This window comes from Sciurus carolinensis, chromosome 18, assembly GCF_902686445.1.
Source record: "Sciurus carolinensis chromosome 18, mSciCar1.2, whole genome shotgun sequence".
Lineage (NCBI taxonomy): Eukaryota > Metazoa > Chordata > Mammalia > Rodentia > Sciuridae > Sciurus > Sciurus carolinensis.
In genome coordinates this window covers 14,663,717-14,678,578 of record NC_062230.1, presented here as the reverse complement: position 1 = coordinate 14,678,578, position 14,862 = coordinate 14,663,717, and the positions used below count along the sequence as shown (strand labels likewise).

The 14,862-nt window shown below is 52.8% G+C and overlaps 1 protein-coding gene across 4 annotated transcripts in view; it reads left to right on the top strand.

Annotated features, from left to right (window-relative positions):
* The window catches only part of Elfn1 (extracellular leucine rich repeat and fibronectin type III domain containing 1), a 64,352-nt gene that overhangs the window by 4,628 nt on the left and 44,862 nt on the right, over window positions 1–14,862 (top strand). The window lies entirely within an intron of this gene.

Sequence of the window (14,862 nt, the reverse complement as noted above, 5' to 3'; positions counted from 1 at the left end):
TCGGTGGATCCGGTGCTGGCCCTACCAGGCAGAGCCGACCAAGGTTGGGGTCGGGCTGTCGCCTAAGAGTCACTACCGCAGCCCGCACAATCTCTGCTCTCTTGGAGCTGCCCCTTCCCCATCACTTCTACCCCTCGCCGTCCCCTCCCCTCTTCGTCGCCTCACCCGAGCCTGCTCCCCAGAGCCTTTGCCCTCTACCCTCGGCAGCCCTTGCTCTTCCCGGAAACAGTGGTGCTGCCCCTGAGCCCCTGACCCCTATCCTGCCCACATTACCATCCCTGCCCCCGCAGCCACCGGTCAAGATCTGGAGAGCCTCCTCACTTAGCAGCCAGGACTGGCCACGTTCTGGGAGGGGACACATTCTGCGGTGTGTACCAGTGGGAAGAAACCCTGGCATAGGAGTGGGGGACTTTGCTCCCAACTTGGTGGTACTTATGGTCATTCCTCTGTTGGGTGGGGTGTGGAGGTGTGCTGCTGAACCTACTTCCTCCAGCCTGACTCTAGGGTCTCCACTTGATCCTGCTTGTTGCTGAGGGTAGTGCCCTGGGGCTCTGTCTGCAGTCCCCCCTCTAACACACACAGGAAATGATAGCTTCTGAGATCAAAATCAGACCCTTCTAGGCATCTACTGCTTGACCTTGGGTTAGGTGACATAGAGCCTCAGTTTCCACATCTGTAAGATGGGAATATAATGATAATGCCTTTTGTGAAGTGAGGGCCCAGGAGACCTTTCCTCCATGCTGGGAGCCTAGCCTACGTATATACCTTCCCACCAAGTCTCAGGTGAAGGAACTGAGTCTTCCAACATGTCCAAACAGAACCAGTTGGCTGTGTGTGCTGCTTGATCCCAACTCTAAAAGAGGGCTGTGCAGAAAGTTTACAGGAGTTCCTGGGAACCTTGGAAACAGGAGCACTAGATGGATGCAGATCTAGAAGCACAAAGGGTGAAACTTCCCACCTTTGTGTCTTGTGGAAACTGCCTCCTAGAGAGTCACCCTCCCAGCCTCTACCCAGCACTGAGAGGAAACAGATTGAATGGGGTTTGTGTCTCTTTAAAACCACAAATAACCATTTTTTTCTGCCTAGCTGGCCCCCTGGCCTCCTCTTCCCTGGGTCCTTCCTGCTCTCATCTTTTAATTGAACAAGCATTGAGGAGATGGACTCATAAGTCCCATCCCAGGTTTGTACCTCTTCACCAAACTCCAAATGACCCAGAGCTTTAGAGGAGGACCTCCCCTTTGAGGGGATTTGGAGCCTGGCCAGGACCTCAGTACTTTGGTCCCTTATGGTGGCAAGGGAGGTCTGGATGCCCTGTTAAGCAGAAGGCCTCAGGGTCTCCAGATCAGAAGACTGGCGATCGAGCCCACTCCTCTGGCTGCCTCAGGCTTCTGTACCTCCCCGGCACCGGCAGCAGGGCCGCTTGCGAATCCTTCAGGATGATACAGCAGGCCAAGCGCAGGCAGGTCGTGACTCTGAGAGAGGCTGGAATGGGCACCTTCACCAGAGCCACACTCCCTGGCCTGACAGACCCAGAGGGATGGCAGGGGCCAGAGGAGAGAGGGAGTATGAAGCCCCTTTCCTCCGTCCCCACAGGACTCTAGAAAACAGCAATTTCTGAAGTGTCCTGCAAATGGGCTTCCCACACCTGGTCTGGGGAAAGGCTGAGCCCCATTTCCCTCCCCCAAGGAGAATCTAGGACTGAGTTCAGAGTAGCCCCTCATTTGGACCTTGGCATTGGAGTCATCGGGCCTAAATCCCTGGACCCTGAGTCTTTGAACCCAAGTGCAAAAGAGAAAAATTAGTGGGACCTGAATTACAATGGAGACTTGGATCAATGGAGTACTATCAGAGCTTCTGCCGGGACCCGGTGCCTGTGTCTGTGCCTGTCCCCAGTGTCCACGCACCTGTGCACACAAGCCCTAGATTCCAGTAGAATTTTCCAAACACTCAAGAAACCTTTCTCCCATCTCCCTGGGTCATAGCCCCCAGCCTGTAGTCCTCCCTCACCCCAAGGGACACTGTCCCCATTAGTAGGGGACCTTATTTGTGAGTGTCTCCAGACACGGATACCAGAGCATCAGGAGAAATTTATGAGCAGAGATGCGGGGACCCGGGGTGTTCATATTTCTCCACGAAAACAAACAGGCAGACCCTGCAGGCGCCGGGGTGGGTGGTGTATGAATATGTACAGAGGGATGAGAAGCGCTCGCAAGTGACAGGCAGGAGATAGATCTCCAGGGCCAGGTGACGGGGGCCATAAATTTCCGGCGGTGAACCTGGAAGGGATGGTGGCGTTGCCGCGGACACTGGATACATTGTCATCTCCCCCTTCTTCCCTTCCCCTTTTGTTTTCTGTCATGGATTCAGTTTCTTCCACTGGAGCCTCGGATGTCAACTGGCCTTGGGTGGCTCTTTGTTGGGTGGCTGTTGAGGGAGCCAGTGCAGGGATTTTGATGTCATCTATCCCAAGGTACGCAGGGGGAGACGGAGGCCATAACAGGGCCGGGTGTGGTCCAGAGTTACACAGTGAGCAGGGGCAGAGAGGTGGACAGGGCTCAGCTGTGTCCTGCTGTGCTAGTTCAGGTCAGGAGTTTGAGCAGGGCAGGGGTCCCCTTGGCTGCTGGGACACCTATTCCCCCCATGCAGTTTGTGCTAACCAGAGGCACCAGAGGGGAGAAAGAAGTGGTGGCAGCTGCGTCCATGTGGTGCCTCTCTTCAGTCCCATCCCCAGTTACTTCTCTGAGACTCTGAGCCTTTGTTGGTCTCCCAGAAGGGGTGGGCAGGGCGGGAGCTGGGGAGACCAGCCTGGGACTCCTGGACATCTGAGCTGGAAGAACCACTGGGGAAGAGCCACTGGAAGAGCCTACTGTGTGCTCTGCTGGGAGCCTGGGACAACACCATGGTCCAGAGATGGGGCGGCAACAGACACACAAACACGCATGCTCCCTCCTGGCAGAGCTCGGCAGGTCCTGCTCCGTTTCCCAGAAGGGTCCAGCATCAGTTGCCCAAGGACAAAGGGCAAGTGAGTGGTGGAGTGGCTGCTTGCATTCAGGTCTCGGAGTGGCCAGGACAGGCCTTGTCTGCTCCCCTCAGGGCTGTCCCGGGGCAGGCTGTGCCTCTGTGTAGAGGAGCCAGAACAAGACCAAGTTCAGCAGGAAGCCCAGCAGGGCCTGCTGGGCCTTCTTAGGTAGATACAGAATAGTCCTGGCTCCTCTCCCTGCTCCCTCAGTGCCCTGGGGGTGAGCAGGAGTGGGTGGGGAAACTGAGTCATAGGGGTGGAGCACCCAGCCACTCCAGCAGCCCTTCTTCTGCCCACCTGTGTGACTCCTGGGGCTCTTCAGTTCTGGGGGCCCCGAGTCTCAGTGACTCAGCCTCCCTTCCTGCCCTGACCATGAGCCTTCTCTCCTCAGGACTCCTGGCCCAGTTCTTCTTCAAGGGCCCACTGCCCTGTGAATTATCCCCAAGGTCCTCTGCCCCGACCTGGGGCCCTTGCCGAGGAGGGGTCGGGCTGCCCTTACGGTGCAGGCAGGAATCGGGGAGGGGCTCTGCCAGCCTCTGGGGCTGGAGGGTGCTGGCCGGCCCGAGGACTGGACTGTGAGCGTCTGCTCCCTGGGGGTTTTTGCTGCAGGCAGCTTCCTCGGCCAGCTCCGGAATGGTCGCTGGCAGCCGCAGGGAGAGCCTGGTAGAAGGACTTTGGATGCTGAGGCAGGGACATGGCCTTGCTTCTTCTCTCCCCAGAATGACTGGGTTTGTGAGGGTTGGGGCTGGCGAGCCATAGCCTGGCCGGGAAGCACCCATCAGCTCAGCCCACCAGCTCCTGGCCTTTGAACTGGTAGTGCCTCTGGTGCAATCCCTCCACCAGACAGAGGGGAAACTGAGGCCCAGTAGGACAGTGAGCCAGTGTCAGAGCAGGCGGCTGAGAAGGCCCGGCCCCGTGCCCAGACCACCTCTGCCCCTGCGCCTGACCTCCCTCCTCAACGCAGGGAGGGCCAGGGTCTTTTTAGACCTCTGCCTTACTGATGGGGACCCTGTGCCCTGCCCACGACTCCCAGGCTGGAGGGGAGGGTGTGTAGCCCACAGGTCCACTGTGGCTCACCCCCTCTAGAGCCCCCAGCCCTCAGAAGCACATCTCTGCCACGTGCCCCCTCCGGGGGTTCTTCCGTAAAGGGCAGCGGGATCGTAAGCATTTCCAGAGCACTGAGGGAGTTGAGAGCTTGTCACTAGGGCAGGGATGGGGTGACCGGAGGCTCCAGGACCTGCCCCACGCAGTGCACACACCTGGCCAGCACCGCCCCCACCTTTGGAAGCGGCTGGATCCAGCCGGAATCCTGCCTAGGATGGGAACCCCGGGAGATGACTGACAGCCAGGAGGCTCCCTCATGTTTACCGACAGCTCTGAGTTTTATTTTCAGCAGGATCAAACTCAGGCACCTCTTAGTCATTAACTTCTTCTAGTTTAATAAACACAAGCGCAGGCAGCCGCATGCCTACCCCACACGAGGGAAGAGGACGGCTCCTGGCTGGCCCTGGGGCTGGGAACCCTGTATGGAGAGGGGTCAGGGCCGCCTGTCAGGCTCTCTCGACCCTGCCCGAGCCCACGGTGGGCGCTGTAGAGGCCTTGCATGCAGAACGCGTCGTGAGGAAACCTTCGGACACTGTGAGCAACAGCTGTGTGCCTTCACGGCCCCTGTTGCTGGGGAAGGGACTCAACCAGTGCCCCGGATGTGCCCCAGCACGGACGCTCTGCCAGGTGCCTCCAAAGATCTTCCTGGAAGCCCGAGGGACTGGGGCCTTCAGGATGTGTTTCCTGAACCTGGACCATGGGCCAGACCCTGTGCTGGGGCTCCTCCTTGGGCCCCATCTGGGAAGTCAGAGCTCTGACCGAGAGATGCACCCAGCTGATGTGGCCCAGGAAGCTCCCTGGGCATGTCAGAAAAAGTGCGCCTTGATTCCTGACCACCTCATGTGAGGTTGGCTGCCCTCTGTGGGGTGGGGACACTTATGCCAGCATCAGGGTACTGTGGCTCCTGTCCAGTGTCCCCAGGAACCCCTAACTTCTTGGTCTGCTATGGTTCCAGGAGAGAGGTCACCCTCACCCTCTATTTGTTGGTTCTTCCTGCATGGGGTCTGTGTGAGGGTCAGTGCCGTCCCCTTGAGGGGCCTTTCTCAGGTGTGGCAGCCCACAGAAGCCCCTGGTGGGGTCCCAGCAGCAGGTCAGGAGGTGGTCCAGGGCTGCTCTGCCTCTTGCCAGTCATATGACCTGGGAGCAGGCCCCTTGCCTCCCCCTGCCTTGGTGCTTCCATGTGTTAAATGGTTCTAAGGCAGTGGCCATGCCCTGGGTGCCAGGGCTCTGGTCTCAAAGACCGCCCTGGCCAGGGAGACTGAGATTGTGGAGCCTCTGATGCACGTGTGGCTGGGGCCGTCCCTTCCCCTCCCTGAGCCTTGGCCTCCCCTCTTTAGGGTGAAGACCGGGGGTGTAGCGCAGTGGTGGAGCGCTTCCCTAGCACGCACAAGGCCTTGGGTTCAATCCCCGGCACCGAAAAGAAATTGTCAACACATGTTCTGGGAAAAACAAAGCTTTTCTGCTGCTTGCAGAATTCCCTGCACTTTTGATTTTGCCCCAGGGGACCCTTGCTCAGACCTGCAGTGACGGTGTCTTGTGGTAGCAGAGGGGGGCAGGGCTGGTGGGCAGGAGACCTCTGTTTTCTGTGGAATGAGGAGGCAGGGAAAGAGGATGCTGGGACAAGAAACGGCAGGTGCAGAGCCCCGAGGTGGCATGGAGCTGGGCACGTTGGAGGAACAGCAAGGCCAGTGTGGCCGAGCACAGGGCTAGGAGGCCAGCTGAGAAATCACAGGGTCCAGGCTGCCAGGGTGTCGGAGTTCCTGGGAAGAGCCTGTCTTATTCTAGTTGCCTGGAGAAGCTTTGGGGTTTGTAGCAGCCGAGACCAGTGGACGTGTTTGTTTAAACGGTCCCTCTGGCTGTAGGTGAAGAAAGGCCTACGAGTCTTCATTAGAAGACTGCTGATATCTGGGAGGGTGGCCTAAACTGGGGTGACGAGGCTGGTGACGGGGAGACGCAGGGGCGTGAAACTTCTGTTTCAACATTGCTTAAAACATTGGAGCCATGTTCCGGCGGAGAAAAATATTCTGTAAAGCAAAACCCATTTTCCCATTTATATCCATTAGGAGACGAGGGACGCAGCTCTGGAGAGTAAGATTGCATAAAGCAAATCCTGTTTCCCCTTTGACATCCACTAACATTTCAGAGATTTATTTTGGGGGGAGACAAGCCCCTTGGGATCCCTGGGGGTGCTAGTGAGGGCAGAGCTCAGGGCCCACTTCCCCCGATACCCGCATCTGCATGTGGGGACTTGACTCTCCGATCTTAGCTGCGGGTGGGTGTGGGTGTAGAGCAGTGTCCATGTGAGTACAGGACATGCACACGCATGTGCCCATGTTCACATGTGTGTGCGTTGCATGCCCTCCCTGGGCCCTGGCCCCTTCCACCCTCAGAGACTGGAGCAGGTGGCAGGTGCGGGTTCTGTGTGGTGCTGATGGATGTGAGACCTTTCGGTCTGAGGGCTCCGGTTCTGTGAAATGAACTTGCCTGCTTTTTTTCTTTTTTTTGCAAATTCAGTCGAGCGGATGGAGGTTTAAGAGGAAGGTGCATGTGGAGCTGCCTGGGCTCCCGATGGACCCTCACCTGTTGGGTCTGGGAGCTGCCTGGCTCCCCCGTCCCGTGGGGGTGGGGAGGTGGGACTCAGGGATAGACTCCGGGCTCCAGACATTTGCCAACGTCTGGGCTTATTTTGGTTCCCACCTTATGGTGTCCCCACAGAGCAAGAACATGCTGGATCTGAAGGATGTGCTTAGCCAGAGACAGCCTTTTAGAAAAACAACTCACCAGAAATCCAGGGCGGCCACTGGCCTAATCTACGCAAGTCAGGGATCAAATGGGAGGCCCCTGGAACAGGCAGCCCCGGCGCTGGGCTGCTGCCTGGAGACAGGGAAAGGTGCACCTTTAGAGCATGCGGTTGGTCATGTCACCCACGCCCTGACATGCACCCACACAGGCAGGCATGTGTCAGCATGTCTACTAGCACAGGTGCACAGAGTCACAAAATCCTGAACCTCAGCCCACCTCCCAGCTGGAACCTCAGCTCCTATCCCACCCCAACCATCCAGCCACCTGCTGCCACAGACCCTCACTCCCTGGGCCTATGGCAGGCCAGTGCCTCTGTGCCTCTCCACACAGGGACTGCATGCCCATTTCACAGACAGGCAGGCAGGAGGGAAGTGACTTGGTCCAGGCCCACATCCACACGTCCAGAACCCAGCTCTGCCAGTCTCTGAACCCCACTCCCATTTTATGGAAGCGAGAGCTGAACCTCAAGGGGAAGGGACACCAGAGAGCTGACACTGGCGAGTCTGCCCTGCACCAGGGAATGGCAGGGAGGAGCTGCTTGTCTGGGTGGAGGGCGACTGGCCAGTGGGGTCCAGGCTGCCTGCATGGGCCAGCCTCCAGCCCCACACTCTCCGTTCCAGCCCAGGGTTCTACATGCCCAGGATGCAGGCTGCTCCCCACCCCCCAGGCCCAGGAGTTGCTGGAAGTGCCTCCCCAACCCGGGCTTCCTCCCAGCTCCCTCGGCATTCAGAGCGGCGCCCTGGCAGCCCCTCCCACTCCTGCCCACACCCCATGGCTTCACTACCCCATCAAGGTCCAGTTCACCAGGTGCCTCCCACCCTTACCCCTGCGTGCCACCAGGGTGACCCTGTCTTTTCATGCCCCTCTTTGCAACTACCAAAATGAGTGGGTGAGGGAGTCAGCATCATAGCACTAGTGACACAGTACCTTAGAGCGAGGAGTGAGCCAGCATGGAGGGGGCCGTCATGTGCACCTGGACACATCAGGGACTGATTGGGTGGTGCCGTCCCGGTTCCCAGCAGTGCCTATCCAGAGGAGCTGGCCTTGAGGGCAGAGGAGGGCCTTGGGCACTCCAGTCCCATCCTGTATCCCATCACCTCCTCTGGGCTCTGTGACCCTGAGTGTCCTGACTTGGGATAATGCCCTCCTTTGGGGGAGGTTGGCACCTGCTCAGCCATGAAGCACACGCGTGTGCACACACACCATCCCCTCCTGCCCCCCTCCTGCCGTTCCCACAGTAGCTTCTGGACCCAGCCAGCTGGCCAAGGGAGTTCCTGGGAAGACTCCCAGGAAGAGAGGAAGAGTCAGGGCCCAGCTGGGAGAGGAAACTGAGGCCCAGGCTGGTCGCTGCCCCCTCGAGCTCCCTGAGGAGCTCCTCCTTTCACCCAGTGACACCGGATGTTGTGGTCAGCTGGCCGTGCCCAGGACAGGCCCCCCTCCCTCCACACTGACCACCCTGCTCCCTGCCCTCCTGACGCCCCTTCTGGGCTCTTCCCCAGGTTCGTGCTCAGGAGCCCCCTCTGTAGCTGGGTGCTTCCTTTGTCCCCAACCCGGGAGCTCCAGTGTGACTCTGCCTGTTCCCAAGAGGAGGGGAGGGGGAGGGAAGGGCCCAGACCGAGGGCCACACAGAACGAGCAGCACCTGAAGCAAGTGAGCGTTCACTGACTGACAGGACCACTGGGAGGAGAGCAGGAGAGTGACGGCACCGTGGCAGCTGATACTCACGGACAGTCCACCCAGAGGGCCACCCGCACCTGGCAGTGCACACGGGAACCTGAAGGAGTATTACCCACTACTTTATGACAGCAGAGTGGACGATTTAGATGGACTGGCAAATTCCTAGAAGGACAAAAATCACCAAAACAGATTCAATAAAAAACAGAACATCTGAATAAAAAAAAATTTTTTAAAAGACCAATTCATTTAAAATCTTCCCACAAAAAAAAACCCAGGCCCAGATGGCTTGAGGAGTAAATTCTGTCAAGTATGTCAAAAAAAAAAAAAAAAAATCAATCCTTCAGAAACTTTTAGGAAAAGAAAGGGAAAATTTGACACGTATTCTATGAGATCTGTGTTTTCCCTGATACCAAAACCAGACAAAGACGTCACAGGAACAAAAATGGGACCTGTCTCAGAACAAAGAGGCAAAAATTCTTAACAAAGTGGCAAACCAAAGCCAGCCACACACAAGTAGATGCTGTGGGTGGGATTTCTCCCAGGAATGCAAGGTTGGTTTGGTACCTGAACATCAACCCCTGTAACATCTGCGCTAAGAGATAGAAAGACTAAAGCCTCATCATCACCAGATAGATACAGAAAAAGCATTTGACAAAATCCAACACTCATTGTGGAAAACTCACATGCCAGCAACAGAAGAGAGTTCCTTCCCCAGTGGAACCCATAACCGACGTCATTGTTACCAGCTCCCAGCCAGGAAGTCAGGACCCAGGACTCCCTTGTCAAAGACAAGGGTGCTTCTTCCCTCGTTCATGCGGTGGACACCTTCTGGGGCCGGCTTTGGGACTCAGATGCTATCCTTTGAATCGTATGGTCTTGCTGCTCCTCCTGGGCTTCCTAAGGCCCATTCTGAACTGGTCTGGGGCCCAGAGTGGTACTGAAGTTATAGCGTATCCAAGGAAGATCGTGAGAGGGACAGAATGCCAAGTTAGATTTTGGGGGTCCTCCTGCTTCAAGTGAGAACCGTTGTGTGACTGGCTGGCCTTTGGGGCTCATGAGGACCCTGGGTGGCTTTGCTGCTCAGCTCACACTGTGGGCCAGGCGGGGTGTTTGCTCACTCACTCCTCCCTTCCCCAGCACGAGGGCGTGATCCGTGCACGTCTGAGTGTGTGTGCCTGTTGTAAGTGTGGGATTCAGTAATTCTCATACACTTTTGGTGTTGCATGACCAGGGCTACAAACCAGTTTTAGAGCCCTTCTGTCACCTCAGAGGGGTCCCTCCTGCCTCTTTGCAGCCAGCTGCCCCCCTGACCCCCCCCCCCCACACACACACACACCAGCACTGCTCTGCATCCCGTCTCTGCAGACGAGTTACCTTTTCTGGACGTTTCCTGTCAGCATCATAACCCACGAGTGCAAAGCCGCCTGAAGCTCTTTGGTGTGGTCGTGCGTGTCAGTGGCCTGCCTTATTACTGAACGCTACCCGCTCCTATCCCCGCACCAAGTTCTATTGACTCATGAGCCATGGGGGGATGTTTGACGTGTTTCCAGCTTGGAGCCGCTGTGAACCGGGCTGTGACATTAGTGCACCAGCCTCTGTGTAGACACGTCTTTATTTCTCCTGGGTAGATTCCTTGGGGTGGAATTGCTGTGCTATCTGGTAAGTTTATATTTAAATTCTTAACCAGCTGCCAAATTGGCAGACTTCCAAATTGGCTGGACCATTTTGCATGCTCATCAGCAAACGCACAAGGGCTCCTGCCCTTGGCACGCTCCTAGCACTTGCTGTTTTGGGTCTTTTTTTTTTAAACAGCATCCAAGCGGGTGCGCAGAGGTATCTCATGGTGGTTTTGATTTTCATTTTCCAGGTGACTAATGAGGCTGAGCATCTTTTCCTATGTTCATCAGGCACTCATGTTTCTTCTTCGATAAAATGTCCCTTCAAATCTTTTGTCCATTTTTAATGGGTTGATCTTATTGGGTTTCAAAGTGAGGGTGAGAGTGCTACATATTCTTATGGATACAAGTTCTTTATCAGAATTGTGACTTCGAGAGCCAGGCATGGTGGTACATGCCTATAATCCCAGCAGCTCGGGAGGCTGAGGCAGGAGGATCGAGTTCAGAGCCAGCCTCAGCAACTGAGTGAGACCCTGTCTCTCAATAAAACATGGAAAGGGCTGAGGATGTGGCTCAGAGGTTAGTGCCCTGCATTCGATCCATGGTTTAAAAAAAAAAAGGATTGTGATTTTTAACAGTCTTGTCTCTGACTGTAGCCTGTTTTTCTTTTTCTTAATGGTATCTCTTTGGACCACACCTTTTGACTTAAAGTCCATTTTGTCAATATTATTTTCTTCTATGGATCATGGTTTTGGTTTCTTTGCCTAATTCAAGGTCACAAAGATGTCTCTCTGTCTTCTTCCAGGAGTTTTATAGTTTGAACTCTTATGCTCAGTTTTATTGACTGTTTTCAGTTAATGTCTGTGTGTAGTATGTCGGGGTCAAATTTTATTTTTTTCCCTACATTTTCTGAAAAATACTATCTTCTCTACACTGAATTTTCTTGGAATCGTGAATGTAAGAGTTTATTTCTGGATTCTCACTTTCATTTCTTTGATGTAGACGTTGATTGTTAGACCACACTGTCTTGCATACCATAGCTTTGTGCTACATTTTGAAATTAGGTAGTTGTAAATCTTCCAGAATCGTCTTTTCTTTTCAGAATTGCGGTGGCTCTTCTAACTCCCTTGCAATTCCGTGTAAATTTTAGGATCAGCTTGTCAATTCCTACAAAAATGCCTGCTGCAATTTTGATGTGCTCATGTTTAATTTATAGATCCATTTGGGAATTTTAAGTCTTCTAATCCACAAACATGGCAGGTCTTTTCGTTTATTCAGATCTTCTTTAATTTCTCTCAGCAATTTGTTCAACTAACTGTCTTTAAATTTATTCCTAAATATTTGGGTCTTTACACTATGAATGGAATTATTTTCTTAATTTCATTTTCGATGATTTGTTGACAGTACAGAAGGATAAAATTGAGCCTTGTATAATGAGCCTTTTGTGTCCTACAATCTTGCCAATTTGATTCTTAGGTAGGTAGTTCTAGTAGACTTTTGTCTGTTTTGCTTAGGATTTTCTACCTGCAGGATAATGCCATTTGCAAATAAGGAGGGGTTTACATCTTCTTTTTCAAACTGCGTGCATTTTATTTCTTCTTCTTGGTTTGGCACACCAGTTGGGGCCCCCAGAATAATGTTGATCAGCAGAGATACTTTGTTTCCCACGTTGCAGGGGAAAGGTGCTGGGTCGCTCCGTTAGGGATGACGTCAGCTGTGGGCTCCACCTTTATCACACTGGGGAAGGAGCTCCCTTCCGTTTCTGGCTTGCCAGTTTTCCACAGTGAGTGTTGGATTTTGTCAAATGCTTTTTCTATATCTATCTGGTGATGATGAGGCTTTAGTCTTTCTATCTCTTAGCACAGATGTTACAGGGGTTGATGTTCAGGTACCAAACCAACCTTGCATTCCTGGGAGAAATCCCACCCATAGCATCTACTTGTGTGTGACTGGCTTTGGTTTGCTACTTTGTTAAGAATTTTTGCCTCTTTGTTCCTGAGACAGGTCCAGTTTTTGTTCCTGTGACGTCTTTGTCTGGTTTTGGTATCAGGGAAAACACTGATCTTGGGCTTGGATTGTGACTCAGTGTTAGAGCACTTGTCTAGCATGCATGAGGCCCTGGGTTCAAGCCTCAGCACCATGTAAAAATAAAATAAAGGCATTGTGTCCACCTAAAACTGAAACAGAATATTAAAAAAAAAAAAAAAAAACTGATCTCCTAGAACATGTGTCAAATTTTCCCTTTCTTTCTTTAAAAGTTTCTGAAGGATTGATATATTATTATTATTATTTTTGACATCTTGATAGAATTTACTCCTCAAGCCATCTGGGCCTGGGCTTTTCTTTGTGGGAAGATTTAAAATTAATTGATCTTTTTAAAAATTTTTATTTATTTTAGGTCTATTTAGATGTTCTGTTTCTTATCGAAACTGTTTTGTTGATTTTTGTCTTTGTAGGAATTTGTCCAGTCCATCTAAATTGTCCGCCCTGCTGTCATAAAGTAGTGGGTAATACTCCTTCAGGTTCCCGTGTGCACTGCCAGGTGCGGGTGGCCCTCTGGGTGGACTGTCCGTGAGTGTCATTTGGGTGGAGTTGGCAACAGTGCCATCGATTCTTTACTCTCTTGCTGGCTTCTGGTTCTTTCAGTTGTTTAGAGTGCCGTTTTGAAACCTCTAACTGTAGTGGCCCAGTGGTCTATTTATCCTTCCCATTCCGTCAGTTTTTGCTTCGTATATTTTGGGATTTTTTCCCTTACGGGCATGTGCCTTTAGGATTGTCAAGGCAGCGACATGTTAATCATTATGAAATTGTCTCTCTTTGTCTTTGGCAGTATTTCTTGTCTTAAAGTACGTTTTATCTGCCGCTCCTTGACTTCTCCTGGCTCTGTAATGGTGGTTGATTGCTTTGTTGTTTTTGTGGTTCTGGGGATGGACCCAGGCCCTGGTGCCGGGCAGGCGCTCTGCCTCGGGCCACTGTTGACATCTGTATCTTTTTCTATCGGTTTGCTTCCAACATGTTTGTACACTTGAACTAAAACGCGTCTCCTTAGACAGTATTTATTTGGATCTTGTTCTTTTAATACCGCCTGACAATCTCCGCCTTTTAATTGGGCTGTTGAGCCCGTTCGTTTGAATATTTTTGTTTCCTAGGGTTGCCATTTTCTTGGTTGATTTTTGTGTCCCGTGTCGTTTTCTCCTTTGATGCCCTTTTTCAAATTAGGTAAATAGATTTAGCGTGCCGTTTCAAAGTTCTGTCGTGCTAGTGAACTTTTCATTTCAGTTATTATATTTTTCAACTCCAGATTTTCCATTTTGAACCTAATTTGTCTCCTCGTTGAGGTTCTGCGTTTTCACTCATTGTCATCCTGTCCTTCCTTAATCACTTTTCTTCGTCTCTTTGAACATGTTCATGCTGGCTGCTTGGAAGCCTGTGTTGGCTCTGTCGGCCTCTGGGGGTGCCGGCAGTTTCTATTTGATTTTTCCTTCTCAGTAAGGGTTCCCCTTTTTCTGTTTTTCCCACGTCATGTAAATTTGTGTTGAAAATGGACAGTTTGGCAATTTATCCTAGTGACTTCGAATTCTGATTTTTCACCTGAGAGTTGCCAGTACTGCTCCATTTCCTTGTTTGTTTCGTCATTTACCTGGACTAATGCTGTCAGATCCATTTTCCATCAGTGACCACCGAAGTCTTTCTTCTTCCCTTATAATCCCTGCTTTTAATTTTTTATTTGTTCTAATTAGTTATACGTGACAGTAGAATGCACTTGGACACATACATAAACATACATGATGTGGAATCCCACCGGTCATGTCCTCATGTATGCGCAAAGGGTAATAATGTCCCATTCACTCTACTGTCCTTCCTGCCCCCACACCCCTCCCTCCTTTCCCTCCCCACTGCCTAATCCAAAGTACCTCTGTTTTTCCCTAGCCTCCCCCCATTGTGAATTAGCTTCCACTTACCAGAGAAAACTTTCAGCCTTTGGTTTTTGGGGATTGGCTTATTTCACTTAGCATGCTATGCTCCACTCCATCCATTTACCTGCAAATCCGGCTTCCTGGGGACCTCCTCTATGTGTAGCTTTGAGGTCCATGACTGGCTGGAGGTTGGGTCAAACACCTGGAGCTTCCAGATTCCAGCTGTCTGGGGACAGATCTGCAGGCGGGTCTAGGAGCGTGTGCACAGATCAGTCAGGTTTCAAAGCTTACTTCCTGCCAGATCCTCTCGGGTCTCTCTGAGGGCCGGGAGGGGTGAACCGCGTGGCCTCTGATCTGCGGGTATGCATGCCCTGCCCGTCATGCGGCTCTGTGATTGTCACAGTTCATGTCTCTCCACGTCAAGCATCTGACTGCTCTGCTGGTCTACTGCTGTCCAGCCAGGATCAGAGTTTCAGCCCCGCAGACTCGCTGGCCTTCCCCCGGCTCTTGCCACTGAAACTACTGCTCATCCCTGAGACAAAGTGGCTGAGCGTGACTTCTGTCTCTGCTCCACACCAGGTCAGCTCCTAGCAGAGAAGCTTCCAGCATTCACAGCCTGCCCTGCTTATGTGACCACAGGAACTGCTCTGGGGTGGGAGCAGGGGATGCAGGAGGCGGGAGCCGTTCCAAGATCCCCTGGTCTTAGCCAAAGTTCAGTCATTTTTCA